General features: G+C 43.1%; 1 pseudogene; it reads left to right on the plus strand.

The window, feature by feature from the left end:
- Positions 1–5374: 5374 nt before the first annotated feature.
- Positions 5375–6049, plus strand: LOC149222692 (uncharacterized; annotated as a pseudogene).
- Positions 6050–16163: the final 10114 nt, after the last annotated feature.

A 16163-nucleotide genomic window follows, 5' to 3' on the forward strand; every position in this document is an offset into this window, starting at 1 on the left:
CAGCTTGCCCATGTGGCCGGTTTCTCCATTGGACACCTGTAACATAGTCTTTAACAAAATGGATGCGGAAAGTGACAAGTTTCCGCAACTGCTTGAACAAAAATCTAAATCAAACAGCAGTCATAAACATAGTTAGGAAACCATTTCATAAGCTCTTTTTAGACTAATATGCAATGATTTGACAGCTTGGTGGATTAAGTAAATGGAAAAGAAGGCTGAAAAGATATATAGGGAAGTGCAGGTTTGGGACTCAACAATGAGTTAAGGCCTCATGCTATAATTGATACCTTGGGAAATAAGTTGTACAAGATACTAGAGGTAGCACCACTTACCGCCATCTCTTTGGTTGCTGCAAAACAATGCAGTAGGCTCATTTCCAAAACTGAGAAATTCCTTTTCTTGATGATAAGCCCTCAAGGAAAGAAGAAGATGGTGGCCACAACCTCTAGACAGGGCCCCTTCACACGACAACAATAGATGGAAAAGGTTGTGGAGGAGTATGAGGACATCTTCACCTCCCTCACAGGGGTGCCTCTACACTGTCAGGTAAAGCACTTCATCAATCTGACCCCAGGCGCTTCATTGCAAAATGGACCAATCAATAGACGCTTTATTTTGAGAACAATGAATTCATGAGGCAGATTCAGGGTTTGTTGCCAAAAGGTCACATCCGACCGAGTTCATTGCCTTGTGGGAGCTCGATCATGCTGGTATAGAAGAAGGATGGGACCAGGAGACTCCATATTGTCTATAGGCTGCTGAACAAGATCACTATCTGAAATAGGTACATGATCCCATGGATTGATGACCTTCTGGACCAACTCAAGGGGGCCAAATATTTCAGCAAGATCGACTTGAATTCTGGATATCACTAGGTAGCAATTGAACCGTCTAATGTGTGGAAGATTGCCTTCAAAGCTAAGGAGGGCCTTTTCGAATGGTTGGTTATGCCTTTCGGGTTGACGAAGGTTCCTGCAACCTTCATGATGTTGATGGATGACATCTTATGGCCATTCACCAACTCATTTGTAGTGGTATACTTGGATGAAATCCTGATATTCATCTAAATTTGGGAAGAGCCCCTCCACCACACCTGACAGGTTCTCCAAACACTGCATCAACATAAGCTATGTGCCAATTTAGAGAAATGCACTTTTGGCATGACCCAGTTTTAGTATCTAAGATACATTATTGATGAACCCTGGGGGGGTGGGTGCATGTGGTTCTAGCCAATATCCAAGTCATTCGGGATTGGCCAGCCCCAATCATTCAGACAAAGCTCCACAACCTTTTTGTTCTTGCCAATTTCTACTGGAGGTTTGTGTTGGGGTTCTCTCATATCACTTGGCCCTTAAGTCAAGTCACCAAGGGAGAAGCGAAAGAAAAATTATTTTGTTCTTAATCTCAAGAGAAGGTTTTCATAGAGTTGAAACATCGCCTCTACTCTACACCAGTGCTCACATTACTAAACTTTCAACAACCATTTGAGATCGAGACAGATGACTCTGACTATGCTATTAGGGCAATCCTTACTCAATGGAGTCGTCCAGTGGCATATCATAGTGAGACACTTTCAGACACAGTCCAAAAGTATCCCACTTATGACGAAGAGATGTATTCCATTATGCAGGCCTTCTAACAATGGAAGAATTAAATTTTGGGGAAGGAAACGGTCATCCACACAGACCACTGACCCCTGTAGTTCATACAGACGCAAGGGAAGTTGTAGAATGATCGCCATTAGAAGTGGTCCACATACCTGCAAAAATTCCATTTGAATATCAAGTATAAGAAGGACAACACCAATAATGTTGCAGACTGCCTTAGCCGACCACCGATTATGGCATTAACCACCACATTCAACTCTTGTGGGCATGATACTTTTGATTGGCTGCTTCTCTACAAAAGCGACCCAGAATTCGGCCACACATACGAGAAGCTCTTGAAGGGTCATCAAGTTCTAGATTTTCACCTCCAGGATGCACTGTTATGCCACCTGGGATGCCTTTGTGTTCCTTCAATCGAGCATGCCAAGATGATTTGGGAAGCACACTACAATCGAGTCATTAGAAATTTTATGGTCGAGAAAAAAGTGGTAGTACTGCAGAAGTATTTCTATTAGCCGAATCTTTGACAGAATGTCGGGAAGTACATCAAATCTTGCATTGCCTATGCCATTGCCAAACCGACCATCAAGAAGAAAGGCCTCTATACTTCGCTGCCTAACCGTAGTCAACATTGGGAATCCATCTCCATGGATTACATGTCGGGCCTTCCTTCTACCAAGCATGGCAACGACTATGTTTATGTGGTTGCCTACAGATTCTCAAAGATGGCCATTATGGCGGCCCACAAGAAGAATATCACAACATAAGCCACTGCTAAACTCTTCTTTGAACGAGTGTGGGTACACTTTTGTATCCCACAATTTATCACCTCAGATCGATACAACAGGTTCCTCAATACATTTTGGTTCAGTGTCTCGTCGATGCTGGACACCAATCTCACTAAGTCCACAACTTTCCATCCCGAAACTGATGGCCACATAGAGGTCATCAATAAGATGATCGTACATATTTTGTGCATGTACAACTTAAAGCATTCATGCACATGGGATTAGAGCCTCCACTATGTCCAACACAGCTATAACTGGGCTTTCCACAACTCGATTGGCCACAACCCCTTTTAGGTGGGCTTGGGATTCGAGCCACTATGTCCCATTGATGTGGCCATACCATTTGCAGCTACTCAGGCAGATTTGTCTCATGTCCAGTCTGAATCCAACAAGGCAAATGACTTTATTGAGCACATTTAGCACATCCGCCAAAAATTCCATGACATATTAGACAGAGCCAATGCTAAGTACAAGTAGCAGCATGATCAACATTGGGTGCCACAAAAGTTCCAAGTGGGCAACAAATTTTGGCTACATTTGTAGAAGGAGCACCTCGTTGGGCCCCACTGCAAGATTCACAAACACTGATATGGGCCATACACCATCACCAAGGTAGTGGGGGACAATGCCTTTGAGCTCAGTATTCCAACATTCCTAGGTTTGCACCCAGTGTTCAATGTGGACCACCTTCGGCCCTACTTCCCACCATTTTTGGACACATCCGACATTACAAAACAACTCACACCAACAGAGTTAAACCTAGACTGCATGGAACACGACAACCTTGATAGGATCATGGACATACAAATCAAGAACACTCGACAACAAAGGATCCAACTATGTTGAATTGTCAAAGTAGGCCAACTCCTTCACCGGGGCAAGTGGCTCACCAGGGACCAAGTTCAGTAGAAGTTTCCTCATATCATGGAGGAACTAAACACAATGGGGACCATTTCTTCCTAAGGAGGGAGGAATAGGTGGATTTTGGTGGCCACCCACCTATTTCACTTTTACCCACACCAGTGTCTCTTTCATTTTTCCAGTTTCCTTAATTGTAGCACAATTTACTATTTTTGGTTGTTTTCGGGTCCCAAACTTCCGGAGTCGTTTTGAGGACCTAAACGACATTTTTGGGAAAGTCAGGGCCTATATGGCAGTTGGACTAGTTTTTTTAGGTTAGAAGTTGTAGTCTTTTGATATATATTTCTAACGAGGTATTGTGCATGTCAAACGAAGATAGTATGCCAAAGTTACGACACCGGGAAGTTGATGTACCAATATACCCAAACGAGGCCCATAGTTTTGGCGCTTCATCTCCTAAGGCTAGGTTTTTGGATGTAGGGTTTTCCATTGGTTTTCAATAATAAATTGACCTTTGAGCCTCATTGTAACAGAGTTCAGAGACATATAGCCACCACATCCCTTCTCAGAGATAAGCTACCATTGCTCGAGCTAGTCTTATTTCCATTTTTTTTGTAAGCATATTTGAGTGTTTGACATTAATGAAATGAAGGGTTATTTCTGCTGCATTTCAGTATTTATGGTTATATCTATAATTTGTTGTGTTCTTGTTTAAATCTAGATTAGTGGTATCAGAGAGGTCTGCTCTTTCTCTATTTTTCTTTGCATGTCCCCAACAAGGTTGGGATATAAGGAGTTAGGGCTTGATCTAGTTGAACCTTTCCAAGATCGATCTCGCAAACCCCGACGACCTTCAATGGGGGAACAAAAGAAAGACAAGGGAGCAGGAGATCCTATCAAAATATTGCTCGAGGAGGCCCTCGAGATAAAAAGGAATGCGAAGATGGATAACTTTACCTAGATCCCTCAATGGTTGCCCACTGGTGGCACATCCACATCCAACAGACACTCTGGAGGCACCACTCCTTTTAACGTACAACTAAACTTTGAAATTCCCATATTTGAGGTCCAAATAGATGCAGACGCCATAGATAAATGGTTAAATATGCTAGAAAGATATTTTTTATGTTCATGATTTTCCCAATCAGGAAAAGATTACTCTTTCTCTTCTCAAAGTCGCCCCCACGTCGAGGACTGGTGGGAAACCTACAGTGATAAAAAGGATGAAAGTATGCCCTCACTGTTTTCAGCTGCACCAACATGGAATTCGTTCTGGGACACCATCAAGGAGCATTACTACCTTTTCGGGAGCTATGAGGATAAATACATAAAGTGGACCAGGCTGCGACAGGGAAGGGACCAAGACATGCCAGAGTTTACTAATGTTTTTCAAACCCTTCGCACAAAGTTGGGTACCAAGGATTCTGAGAAAAATTTGGTACTCAAGTACCGTGACTTCCTACATAGGTATATCTAGGATGATATGGAGTTCTTCGACATCTCCTCCCTCGGCCCAGCGTACCGCTACACTGTCAAGATCGAGCAGAAGCTTAAACATAAAAAGTGAGACTTTGGATTTGTGAATCTGAAGCAAGGGAAAGGTGCCCCCAAATCGCAGAACAAAGGACAAAGCCAAGGCGGGGCATCCCAAGACAACCCGCCAAAGCCACAAGCAAATAAAAACACCAGGAAGCCAAAGAAGGGGAAAGTGGTGTGAGTTCCATAAGAGCTCCACTCACAACACAAGTGAGTGTCGGGCCAAGCAGTCACTAGTGGCCCAGTTGAAGGCTTCTAAATCAGATGCATGTTCCGACTCTGAGTCAGAACCCGACAAGGGGAATGACAAAGGGAAGCAGATTGTCGATGCAGAGCCCTATGCCACCGTTCCTGTTATCACTCAAGAAAAAAAAAATTTAAATTTTTCACATAAGTTTGGTTGTTTGTCAAAGGCACATAAATCCTTTCTATCAGTTTCGCAGCGCAGCTCAGTTTAGGTGATTTCGTAGCGGAAAACACCGAGTTTGCACTAACTGCGCTACGAAATGGGGAATTCCTGCTGATCCATAGCACATCTCACCCCAGCTGTCATATTTTCTGTAAGAATTTTACGGGAATAGCATGTGTAAGGCCTTGCATGACAGTCACAATATGTTTTTCCTGCTAAAAGTACCGGGGGAATATCGTTATGTGTAAGGAATGGAAATGAGCTGCCCTTCTGTGTCACTCATGTTCCAAGTTGGCGGTAATGCAACATATCATAATATGGGTGCTTGCAAAGAGACGGTTGACAGTTGTACAAGCAAAAGTTGCGGTGGACATGAAGTGGACATAATGCACTTTCAATAGGAACCGCAATTCCAGGTCGTTTGTATGGCACCAACATAATTGATAATACAAATGGCACTGGAGGAGATAGGTTTGGCCATTTGGTTGATTTATATGCATCCACACAGTCGGTATCTTGATGGATTGGATCCTCAAGGAAATGGAAATGGTGCTAATTTTAGTGCGCAGAATGATTGGCAGGGAACGTAGTGGCATGGTTTGATTGACAACTCCTTTGGTCTTCTGGAGAATGCAAGCCCATATGCATCAACTGGTAGCAAAGGGACTTACACTTTTGAGTTTTCCAGGCCCCTGCGCACATCTGATCGTCTTCAACAGGATGTTCAATTTGTTATAGGACAGACACACAATTTCTCGGCTGTCAGCGGAGGATATGTTTCCTTGGGGGCGTTGTTGAGTATATTTTACCATCAGTTTCCGTCTTGTTTGGAAAAGCTCAGAGACTAGAAGAATTTTCTATGCAACTACCAGAGATAATAATCACCACTGTGGACGGGAAGAGATGAATTATCAGTTCAGTTTGGGTAATTTTTATTATAAGCTCCTCATCCATGGCATGTAGCAAAAATATTTAATGGGTGTGAAGATTCGTGTAAGCAGAGGCAGAATTTAAATTAGTGCTTTAATGGAATCCATCGAAGGACAGGGGACATCAAGCAGGCTCGTATTGGTGGCCATAGACGAGATCGACGAGAGCGTTAACGCTCTTCATTGGGCTCTTAACAACGTGTTAACATCGCAGGATAGAATCATTTTAATTCATGCTCAGCGCCCTCCAAATCCCCTTTTCGCAGCTCGAAGACCTGGTTATGGTGCAAGCATAATTAACTTTCAATCCGTATGTCAGCGAAAGCCGGGGTAGAAGAAGATACGCTCTTGGAGCTGTCATTTTCTTGGGGTTAGTTTTTATATAAGGGTCTCCCTACTCATTTTTGTAGCATGCACATGCCGAAACATGATGAATGGATGATTCTAGAGGATGAGAATGGTGAAGATTCAAGAACACTCTTCCTTTCTGGAAAAACTGGCCTAAGTGCAGGTTGGAGAGGATTTTCGATCCAACATCAGTTGGTAGACGGGAATTGTTTGGTTTTCCAAATGGTCCAACCAACGAGATTCAAGGTATACATTGTCAGAGCATCGGGTTTTGAATCGGCAGTTGCTTCAGAAGAGCAGGCAAATAACACTGAAAATTTACCATCCACATCTACACTGCACTGTCGTTTGGCTTTTGGATGCATAGCGCCGAACCCAATTCGGAATTCGAGAGCGGGAGGTAAACGGTAAATTTGATGTTATATTGTGCAATGGCATTAAAAGTTTTCACAATGACTACTGAAGGCAGCTCAGAGATGCCAAGGTCAAATATTGATGTGGAGCTTGATTGTGCTCATGCGACTTGGATATCAAGTGATGTGGCACTGTTCTCAACAAAAACAGGGAATCTGCCCCTGTAATTCCTTTTTCTTTCTCCGGTCCTTGATTTAGTGTTTCAGGCGAATGGAGCACTAAAAATCATTGATAAAAAAAATATATTTAAGCTTTCACAAGGAAAATATGTTGCAGTGGAAAATCTCGAGAATGTGTATGGCCAGTGTTCTGCTATTGATTCGATTTGGGTTTACGGAAATAGCTTCGAATCTTGTCTGGTTGCTGTTGTTATACCTAATCAAGAGCACTTGAAAGTTGGGCCACAGATAATGGACAAACTGGAGATTTTACTGCATTGTGCCAAAATCCCAAGGCAAAAGAATACATTTTGAATGAACTTAATGCAGTTGCTAAAAGTAGCAAGTTAAAGGGTTTCGAGTGTAACTTTAGTTGACCGACTACTGCCCTCCAATCTGCAGGCAATGCATAGAATCGAATGTTGAATAGCTGGTAGTATTTGACAAAAGGTTTCTCCTAGGAAAGCTCTCTCGTCCGCATAATGAATGAAATGCATTTGTTTAGAGATTTTTCTGCTGATGAATTTCATTTAACTGTAATGTCATCCGCTTCAGGATTTGCAAGAATTTCAAGCATGAATGTTATGAGCATTGATAATTTATTTGTGAGCAAGGTGGCAGAGCAGTTAAAATCTCAGGGGAAATTGAAATTGTTTAAAACAATTTCGCAGTTTCGTAGCGCGCTACGAAATTGCGAAACTGCTGTAGGTGTTGTTTAAAAAAAAAAAACACAGGCAAACAGTTTGAAGGAAGAATCAGAAGTTTGTAAAGGGAACACCTCAGTGACTTGAAAGGGATCAAAGGAAGCTGCTACAGCCATTCAACATATGCCAGGTGTACCTTTAACAAAAGGTGAAATCTTTTAACCTAAGTTTAAGATTTTTGGTTATAAAGCCACTTTATTGTCAGTGATTAGGGTTTGGAGAAGAGCTGCATACGAAAAGTTTTGGTTGGCACACCTGTTTACCAAGGAAGCCTCCAGCATATCAGGAGCATGGTGTTACCCTATTCTCTTGGGTTATTAAAGAATTAAAGTATCCACTGCTACATACTCGGTGATGGGGGACCAAAACCGAAAATTTAGGGATATTTTCAGCCAATACAGAACAGATCAAAGCCTTCGGTATTCAAAGCCAGCATGGGACATTAATTGCCCATCTTATGCCATCTCATGCCATCTCAGCTGAACGAAGAGAAAGCCAGGTGTCAAAGCTGCAAGGAGGAATCATGATACGAGGAAGATAGAATTAGATATGTAGTTTAATTAGGACTCTTTGTAATTCCAGTTCAGCACTTAATGAATTAGTTAAACAGTAGATCGGAGTAGTTAATAGCAGTCTTCGAGCTCCCCTCATGCTGGAGGAGGAAGCTCAAGGTGGTTAAGAATGTATCCCTATATATAGATCAGACTTGGATGTAATGGGGGTTGGATGTTTTTGGAGAAGACTGTTTTGGTTTATGTATAACAGATTTCAGTAATGCAAATGACTGTTGTTTCTTCTCAGGATTCACAATAGATCTTATTGTTCAAATGTATGATGGTTTATTCTCTTTAATGTTCTTTTACAGTTTGGTTAATGCATAATCACTCAGAACTCATGAATCATGCTCTGACTTCTTGTATGCCTAGGCAAACTGTGTTTCATGTAAGTTATGTTTGAACATTAGATGTAAAGTGCCCTGATTTCTATGAAAGGATAGTGTTATTGTTTACTGAGATATTAGTGACTCCATAAGCCCAATGGGAAGCAATTCTGTCCAACCAGTACATTTTTCATGTGTCTTGTAAGAGTTAGCCATCTTGTTCAATATCAATAACCTATGAGAGAGCCCTCTCAGACTAAGGAGGCTAAGCCTTAGTTAAAAGCTTGGTTTGAAACAGTTACACAGAGTCTTGCTGATTGGCAGCCTTCAGTACCTGATTTTGTGATAACAGTTCCCACCATGAATATGCAGAAGGAGAAACCCGAAGATCCAGAGGAGGAGGAGCACCTCTTCCACTCCCAAAATTGGGTAAAGGGTTCCCCGCTAAAGTTCACTGTTGATAGCACGAGCCAAATGAACCTCATTTCAATAGAGGTTGTGAAGCAGATGTGATTACTGACCAAAACACACCCATAATCGTACACCATCAGGTGGCTTCACCAAGGACGAGATCTTCGCATCAGCCAGTAGTGTCGCTTTCCATACGCATCAAGCCCTTCACGGATGAGGTATTATGTGATGTTGCTCCTCTTGATATTTTTGGTGTATTATTAGGCCGGCCATACTTGTGGAAGCGAGATGTTGTGTATGATTCAAGGCCTTGTGCTGTTATTTTTACCTTGGGAAATAAGTTGTACAGGATACTGAAGGTAGCACCGCCTACTGCCAACTCTTTGGTTACTACAAAACAATGTAGTAAGCTCATTTCCAAAACCGGGAAATTTGTTTTCCCACTCAGGGAAAGAGGTGGCCACGACCTCCAGATGGGGCCCCTCCACACGACAACAACATATGGAAAAGGTCATGGAGAAGTATGAGCACATCTTCACCTCCCCCACAGGGGTGCCTCTACACTCTCAGGTCATGCACTCCATCGATCTGACACTAGGTGTGTTGTTACCCAATGGACTAATCTATCGACGCTCTATTTTGGAGAATGACGAAATCAAGAGGCAGATTCAGGAGTTGTTGTAGAAAGGTCACATTCGTCTGATTTAGTCACCCTGTGGGAGCCCAATCATGTTGGTACACAAGAAGGATGGGACTTGGAGACTTTGTATTGAATATGGGGCACTGAACAAGATCACTGTCTAAAATAGGTACATGATCCCTCAGATTGATGACCTTCTAGACCAACTCAAGGGGGCCAAATATTTTAGCAAGATCGACTTTAAGTCCGAATATCACCAGGTACCAATCGAACCCTATGATGTGTGGAAGACTCCCTTAAAAAGGAGGTCCTTTTTGAATGGTTGTTTATGCCTTTTGGGTTGAGGAATGCTCTTGCACCCTTCATGAAGCTGATGGATGACATCTTGTTGCCATTCACGAACTCATTTGTAGTGGTATACTTGGATGACACCTTGATGTTCAGCCAAATTTTGGAATAGCACCTCCATCACATCCAACAGGTTCTCCAAACACTGCGGCAACACAAGATGTGTGCCAATTTGGAGAAATGTACTTTTGGCATGATGCAGGTTTAGTATTTGGGATACATTATTAATGAACGGGGGGTGTAAGTGGATCCAACCAAGATCCATGTCATTTGGTATTGGACAACCCCAATCACTCTGATAGAGCTCTGCAACTTTATGGGTCTTGCCAATTTCTACCGCAGGTTTGTGTTGGGGTTCTCTCATATCACATGGCCCTTCAGTCAAGTCACCAAGGGAGGAGAGAAATCAAGATTATTTTTGTCTGAATCTCAGCAGAAGACGTTCATAGGGTTGAAACATCACCCCTGCTCTACACTAGTGCTCACATTACTAGGCTTGAAACAATCATTTGAGATCGAGATATATGCCTCTAACTATAATGTTAGGGGAGTCCGTACTCAACAGGGGCATCCAGTGGCATATCATAGTGAGACACTGTCCGGAAGTATCCCACTTATGACAGAAATATGTATTCCATTGTGCAGGCTTGTTGACAATGGAAGCATTACATTTTGGTTAAGAAAATAGTCATCCACACAGACAACCGACCCTTGTAGTCAATATAAATGCAAGGGAAGTTGCAGAATGATTGCCATCAGAAGTGGTCCACATACCTGCAAAAGTTCCATTTGAATATCAAGTACAAGAAGGGCAGCACCAATAATGTTGCAAACTACCTCACCCGACCACCAATTATGCCATTAACCATTGTGCTCAACTCTTGTGGACACGAGACTTCTGATTAGCCACTTCTCTACAAAGAAACCCAGAATTCAGCCACACATACTAAATGCTCTTGGAGGGTCAGCAAGTTCCATCTTTTCACCTCCAGAATGCATTTTTATGCCACCTGGGACACTTTGTGTTCCTTCAAGTGAGTGTGCCAAGATGATTTGGGATGTGTACTACAATCACGTCGTTGAGTATCTCTATTGGCCTAATCTTCGAAAGGATGTCGGGAAGTACATCAGATCCCGCACTATGGCACCATTTCCAAACCGACCATCAAGAAGCAAGGGCTCTATACTCCGCTGCCTACCCCTAGTCGACCTTGGGAATCCATCTCCATGGATTACATGTCGGACCTTCCTTCTACTATGCATGGAAACGATTGTGTTTTTGTTGTTGTTGACAGATTCTCAAAGATGGCCATTATGGCAATATGCAAGAATAATATCATAGCAGATGCCACTGTTAAACTCTTCTTTGTATGAGTGTGGGTACACTTTGGGATCCCATAGTATATCACCTCAGATCAGGACAACAGGTTCCTCAGTACATTTTGGTCCAGTCCCTGGTTGATGTTGGAAACCAAGCTCACTAAGTCCACAACTTTCCATCCCCAAACTGATGGCCAGACAGAGGTTGTGAACAAGATGATCATACACATTCTGCGCATGTATAACTCAAAGAATCCACACACATGGGATGAGAGTCTCCCCTATGTCCAACATAGCTATAACTGGGCTCTCCATAGCTCGACTGGCCACAACCCTTTTCAGGTTGGCTTGAGATTCGAGTCACTATGTCCCATTGATGTGGCCATACCATTTGTAGTTACTCAGGAAGATTCGACTCATGTCTAGTGTGGAGCTGACAAGGAAGACAACTTCATTTATCACATTTAGCACATTTTCCAACAAATCCATGACATATTGGATAGAGCCAATGCTAAGTATAGGCAGCGACATGATCAAAATTGGGTGCCACACAAGTTCCAGGTGGGCGACAAAGTTTGGCTACATTAGCAGAAGGAGCGCCTCGCTGGGCCCCACCATAAGCTTCGCCCTCTTTGATATGTGCCATACACCATCACCAAGGCAGTAGGGGACAATACCTTTGAGCTTAGTATTCCACCATTCCTTGGTATGCACCCAATGTTCAATGTGGATCGCCTTGGGCCCTACTTCCCACCATTGTTGGACACATCCGACATTGTAGAGCAACTCACACCAACAGAATTAAACACATACTGTATGGAATAAGCCACAACTAATCGAATCATGGATACACAAATCAAGAACACCTGACAGCAAAGGATCCAACTATATAGAGTTTTCAAAGCAGGTCAACTCCTTCGCTAGGGCAAGTGGCTCACCAGGGACCAAGTTCAGTAGAAGTTTCCTCATCTCATGGAGGAACTCAACGCAATGGGGACCACTACTTCCTAAGGGGCGAGGAATGATCCAGGTGGATGTTGGTGGCCACCCGCCTATTCCACTTGGACCCCCACCACTATCTCTTTCATTTTTTAAGTTTCCTTAATTATAGCATAGTTTACTATTTTTTGGAGTTTTCGGGTCCTAAACTTCTGGAGCCATTTTGAGGTCCTAATCGACATTTTTTTGGGTAAAATAGGGGCCAAAAGGAGTTGCGGATCGGCTTTGGACATTCAAAAGTATTAGTCCTCAGATATATCTTTCTAACGAGGTATTGTGTGCATCAACAGAGATCGTATGCCAAAGTTATGACCCCGGGAAGTTGATGTACCAATTTACCCAAACGAGACCCATATTTTTGGCGCTTCATTTCCTAGGGTTAGGGTTTTGCATGTTTAGGGTTTTCCATTATTTCTCAATAATAAATAGGCCTTTGAGGCTCATTGTAACAGAGTTCAGAGACATGTAGCCACCACATCTCTTCTCAGAAATAAGCCACCATTGCCTGAGCTAGTCTTATTTCCATTCTATTTGTAAGCATATTTCAGTATTTGATATTAATAAAATGAAGTGTTATTTTTGTTGCATCTATGTATTTATGGTTATATCTATAATTTCTAGCATTCCTATTTAAATCTGGATCAGTGGTATCAGAGGCGTCTGCTCTGTCTCTATTTTTCTCTTCATGTCCCCAACGAGGTCGGGATATAAAGAGTTAAGGCTCGATCTGGTTGAGAAAGCTTAACCTCGCAAACCCCGACGGTTGCCCATGGGGGAAGAAAAGAAAGACGAGGGAGTAGGAGATCTTATCAAAATAGTTCTTGAGAAGGCCGTCGAGAAACAAAGGAACACGATGATGGATAACTTAGCCCAGATCCTTCAATGGTTGTTGACCGGTTGCGCATCCACATCCAACAGCCACTCTCGAGGCACCACTCCTTCTAAGGTACAAGTAAAATTTGACATTCCCATATTTGAGGGCCAAATAGATGCAGACGTTGTAGATAAATGGTTAAATATGCTAGAAGGATATTTTTCTATTCGTGATTTTTCCAGTCAGGAAAATATTACTTTTTCTCTTCTGAAAGTCGCCCCCCACATCAAGGATTGGTAGGAAACCTACTGTGAGCATAAGGATGAAAGTACGCCCTCACTATTTTCAGCCGAACCCACTTGGAATTCATTCTGGGACGCCATCAAAGAGCAATACTACCCTGTTGGGAGCTATCAGGATAAATACATAAAGTGGACCACGCTGCGACAGGGAAGGGAAGAAGACGTGCCAGAGTTTACCAATGTTTTTCAAACCCTTCGCACGAAGTTGGGCACCAAGGATTTTGAGAAACATTTGGTACTCAAGTACCTCGATTTCCTACACAGGTACATCTAGGATGAGATGGATTTCCTGGACATCTCCTTGCTCGACATGGCGTACCGATACGCTATCAAGATTGAGTAGAAGCTTAAACAAAAAAAGCGAGGCTTTGGATCTGCGAATCCAAAGCAAGGGAATGGTGCCCCCAAACCGCAGAATAAAGGATAAAGCCAAGGCAGGGTTGCCCGGGACAACCTGCCAAAGCCACAAGCAAAGAAGAACACCGCAAAGCCAAAGAAGGACACAAGAACATGGTGTGAGTTCCGTAAGAGCTACACTCACAACACAAGTGAGTGTCGGGCCAAGTAGTCACTGGTGGCCAAGCTGAAGGCTTCTAAATAAGATGCATGTTCCGACTCTGAGTCAGAACTTGACAAGGGGAATGGAAAAGGGAATATTATCAATGTACAACCCAATGCCACCGTTGCCACCATGAAGATCCAGAGGAGGAGGAGCACCTCTTCCACTCCCAGATATGGGTAAAGGGTTCCCCGCTATAGTTCATTGTTGATAGCGGGAGTCAAAAGAACCTCATTTCAACAGAGGTCATGAAGTGGTTGCGCTTAATGACCACATCACACCCATAACTATACACCATTAGGTGGCATCCCCAAGGACGGGATCTTTGCTTTAGCCAACAATGCCACCTTCCATACAACATCAAGCCCTTCATAGATGAGGTATTATGTGATGTTGCTCCTCTTGATGTTTGTGGTGTATGAATAGGACAACCATACTTGTGGAAGAGACATGATCTGTATGAGCCAAGGCCTAGCTCTATTATTGTTACCTTGGGAAATAAGTTTTACAGGGTGTCGGAGGTAGCATTGCTTACCGCCATCTCTTTGGTTACTGCAAAACAATGCAGTAATCTCATTTCCAAAACAAAGATTTTTTTTCTTGATGATACGTCCTTAGGGAAATAAGAATATGGTGGCCACGACCTCCGGACAGGACCCCTCTGCATGATAACAACATGTGAACAAGTTCGTGGAGGAGTACGAGGACATCTTCACCTCCCCCGCAAGGGTACCTCTCCACTGTCAGGTCAAGCACTCCATCAATCTGACCCTAGTTGTGCCATTTCCCAATGGACCAATCTATTGGATCTATGTTTTGCAGAATGATGAACTCAAGAGGCAAATTCAGGAGTTGTTTCCAAAAGGTCACATCCGACGGAGTTCATCACCTTGTGGTAGCTTGATTGTGTTGGTATAGAAGAAGGATGGGACCTAGAGACTCTTTATTGACTACCGATCTCTGAATAAGATCACTGTCCAGAAGAGGTACCCGATCCCACATATTCATGACCTTCTAGACCAACTCAAAGGGGCCAAATATTTCAGGAAGATCGACTTGAAGTTCGGATATCACCAGGTACTGATCGAACCCTCTGATGTGTGGAAGACTATCTTCAAAGCCAAGGAGGGCCTATTCGAATGGCTAGTTATGCCTTTTGGGTTGACGAATTCTCTTGCAACCTTCATGAGGCTGATGGATGACATCTTGCGGCCATTCACCAACTCATTTGTAGTAGTATACATAGATGACATCCTGATCTTCAGCCAAAGTTAGGAAGAGCACCTCCACCACATCTGGCAGGTTCTCCAAACACTATGGCAACACACGCTGTGTGCCAATTTGGAGAAATGCACTTTTGGCATGACCTAGGTTCAGTATCTAATATACATTACTTATGAATGCGGGGTGACTGTGGATCTAGCTAAGATCCAAGTCATTCGGGATTGACTAGCGCCAACCACTATGACAGAGATTCGCAACTTTCTTGGTCTTGCCAATTTCTATTGCAGGTTCATTTTGGGGTTCTCTCATATCACTTGGCCCTTAAGTAAAGTCCCCAAGGGAGGAGAGAAAGCAAAATTATTTTGGTTTGAATCTCAACAGAAGGCATTCGTAGAGTTGAAACATCGCCTCTGCTCGACACCAGTGCTCACATTACCAGATGTGCAACAACCATTTGAGATCGAGACATATGCCTCTGACTATGCTATTGGGGCAGTTCGTACTCAATAGGGGCATCCAATGGCATAGCACAGTGAGACACTTTCAGACACAGTCTGGAAGTATCTCATTTATGACAAAGAGATGTATTCCATTGTGGTCCACATACCTGCAACAATTCCATTTGAATATCAAGTACAAGAAGGGCAACACCAATAATGTTGCAGACTGCCTTAGCCGACTGTCGATCAGGGCATTAACCACCATGCTCAAATCTTATGGGCACAAGACTTCTGATTGGCCACTTGCCTACAAAAGCAACCCATAATTCAACCACACATACCAGCCGCTCTTGGAGGGTCAAGTTGTTCTAGATTTTCACCTCGAGGATGCACTGTTATGCCACCTGGGACACCTTTGTGTTCTTTCAAGCGAGCGTGCCAAGATGATTTGGGAAGCGCACTACAGTAGGGT

The sequence above is a fragment of the Pinus tabuliformis genome, chromosome Q, assembly GCF_031772625.1.
Source record: "Pinus tabuliformis cultivar Carrire ecotype Pingquan chromosome Q, CPIR1, whole genome shotgun sequence".
Lineage (NCBI taxonomy): Eukaryota > Viridiplantae > Streptophyta > Pinopsida > Pinales > Pinaceae > Pinus > Pinus tabuliformis.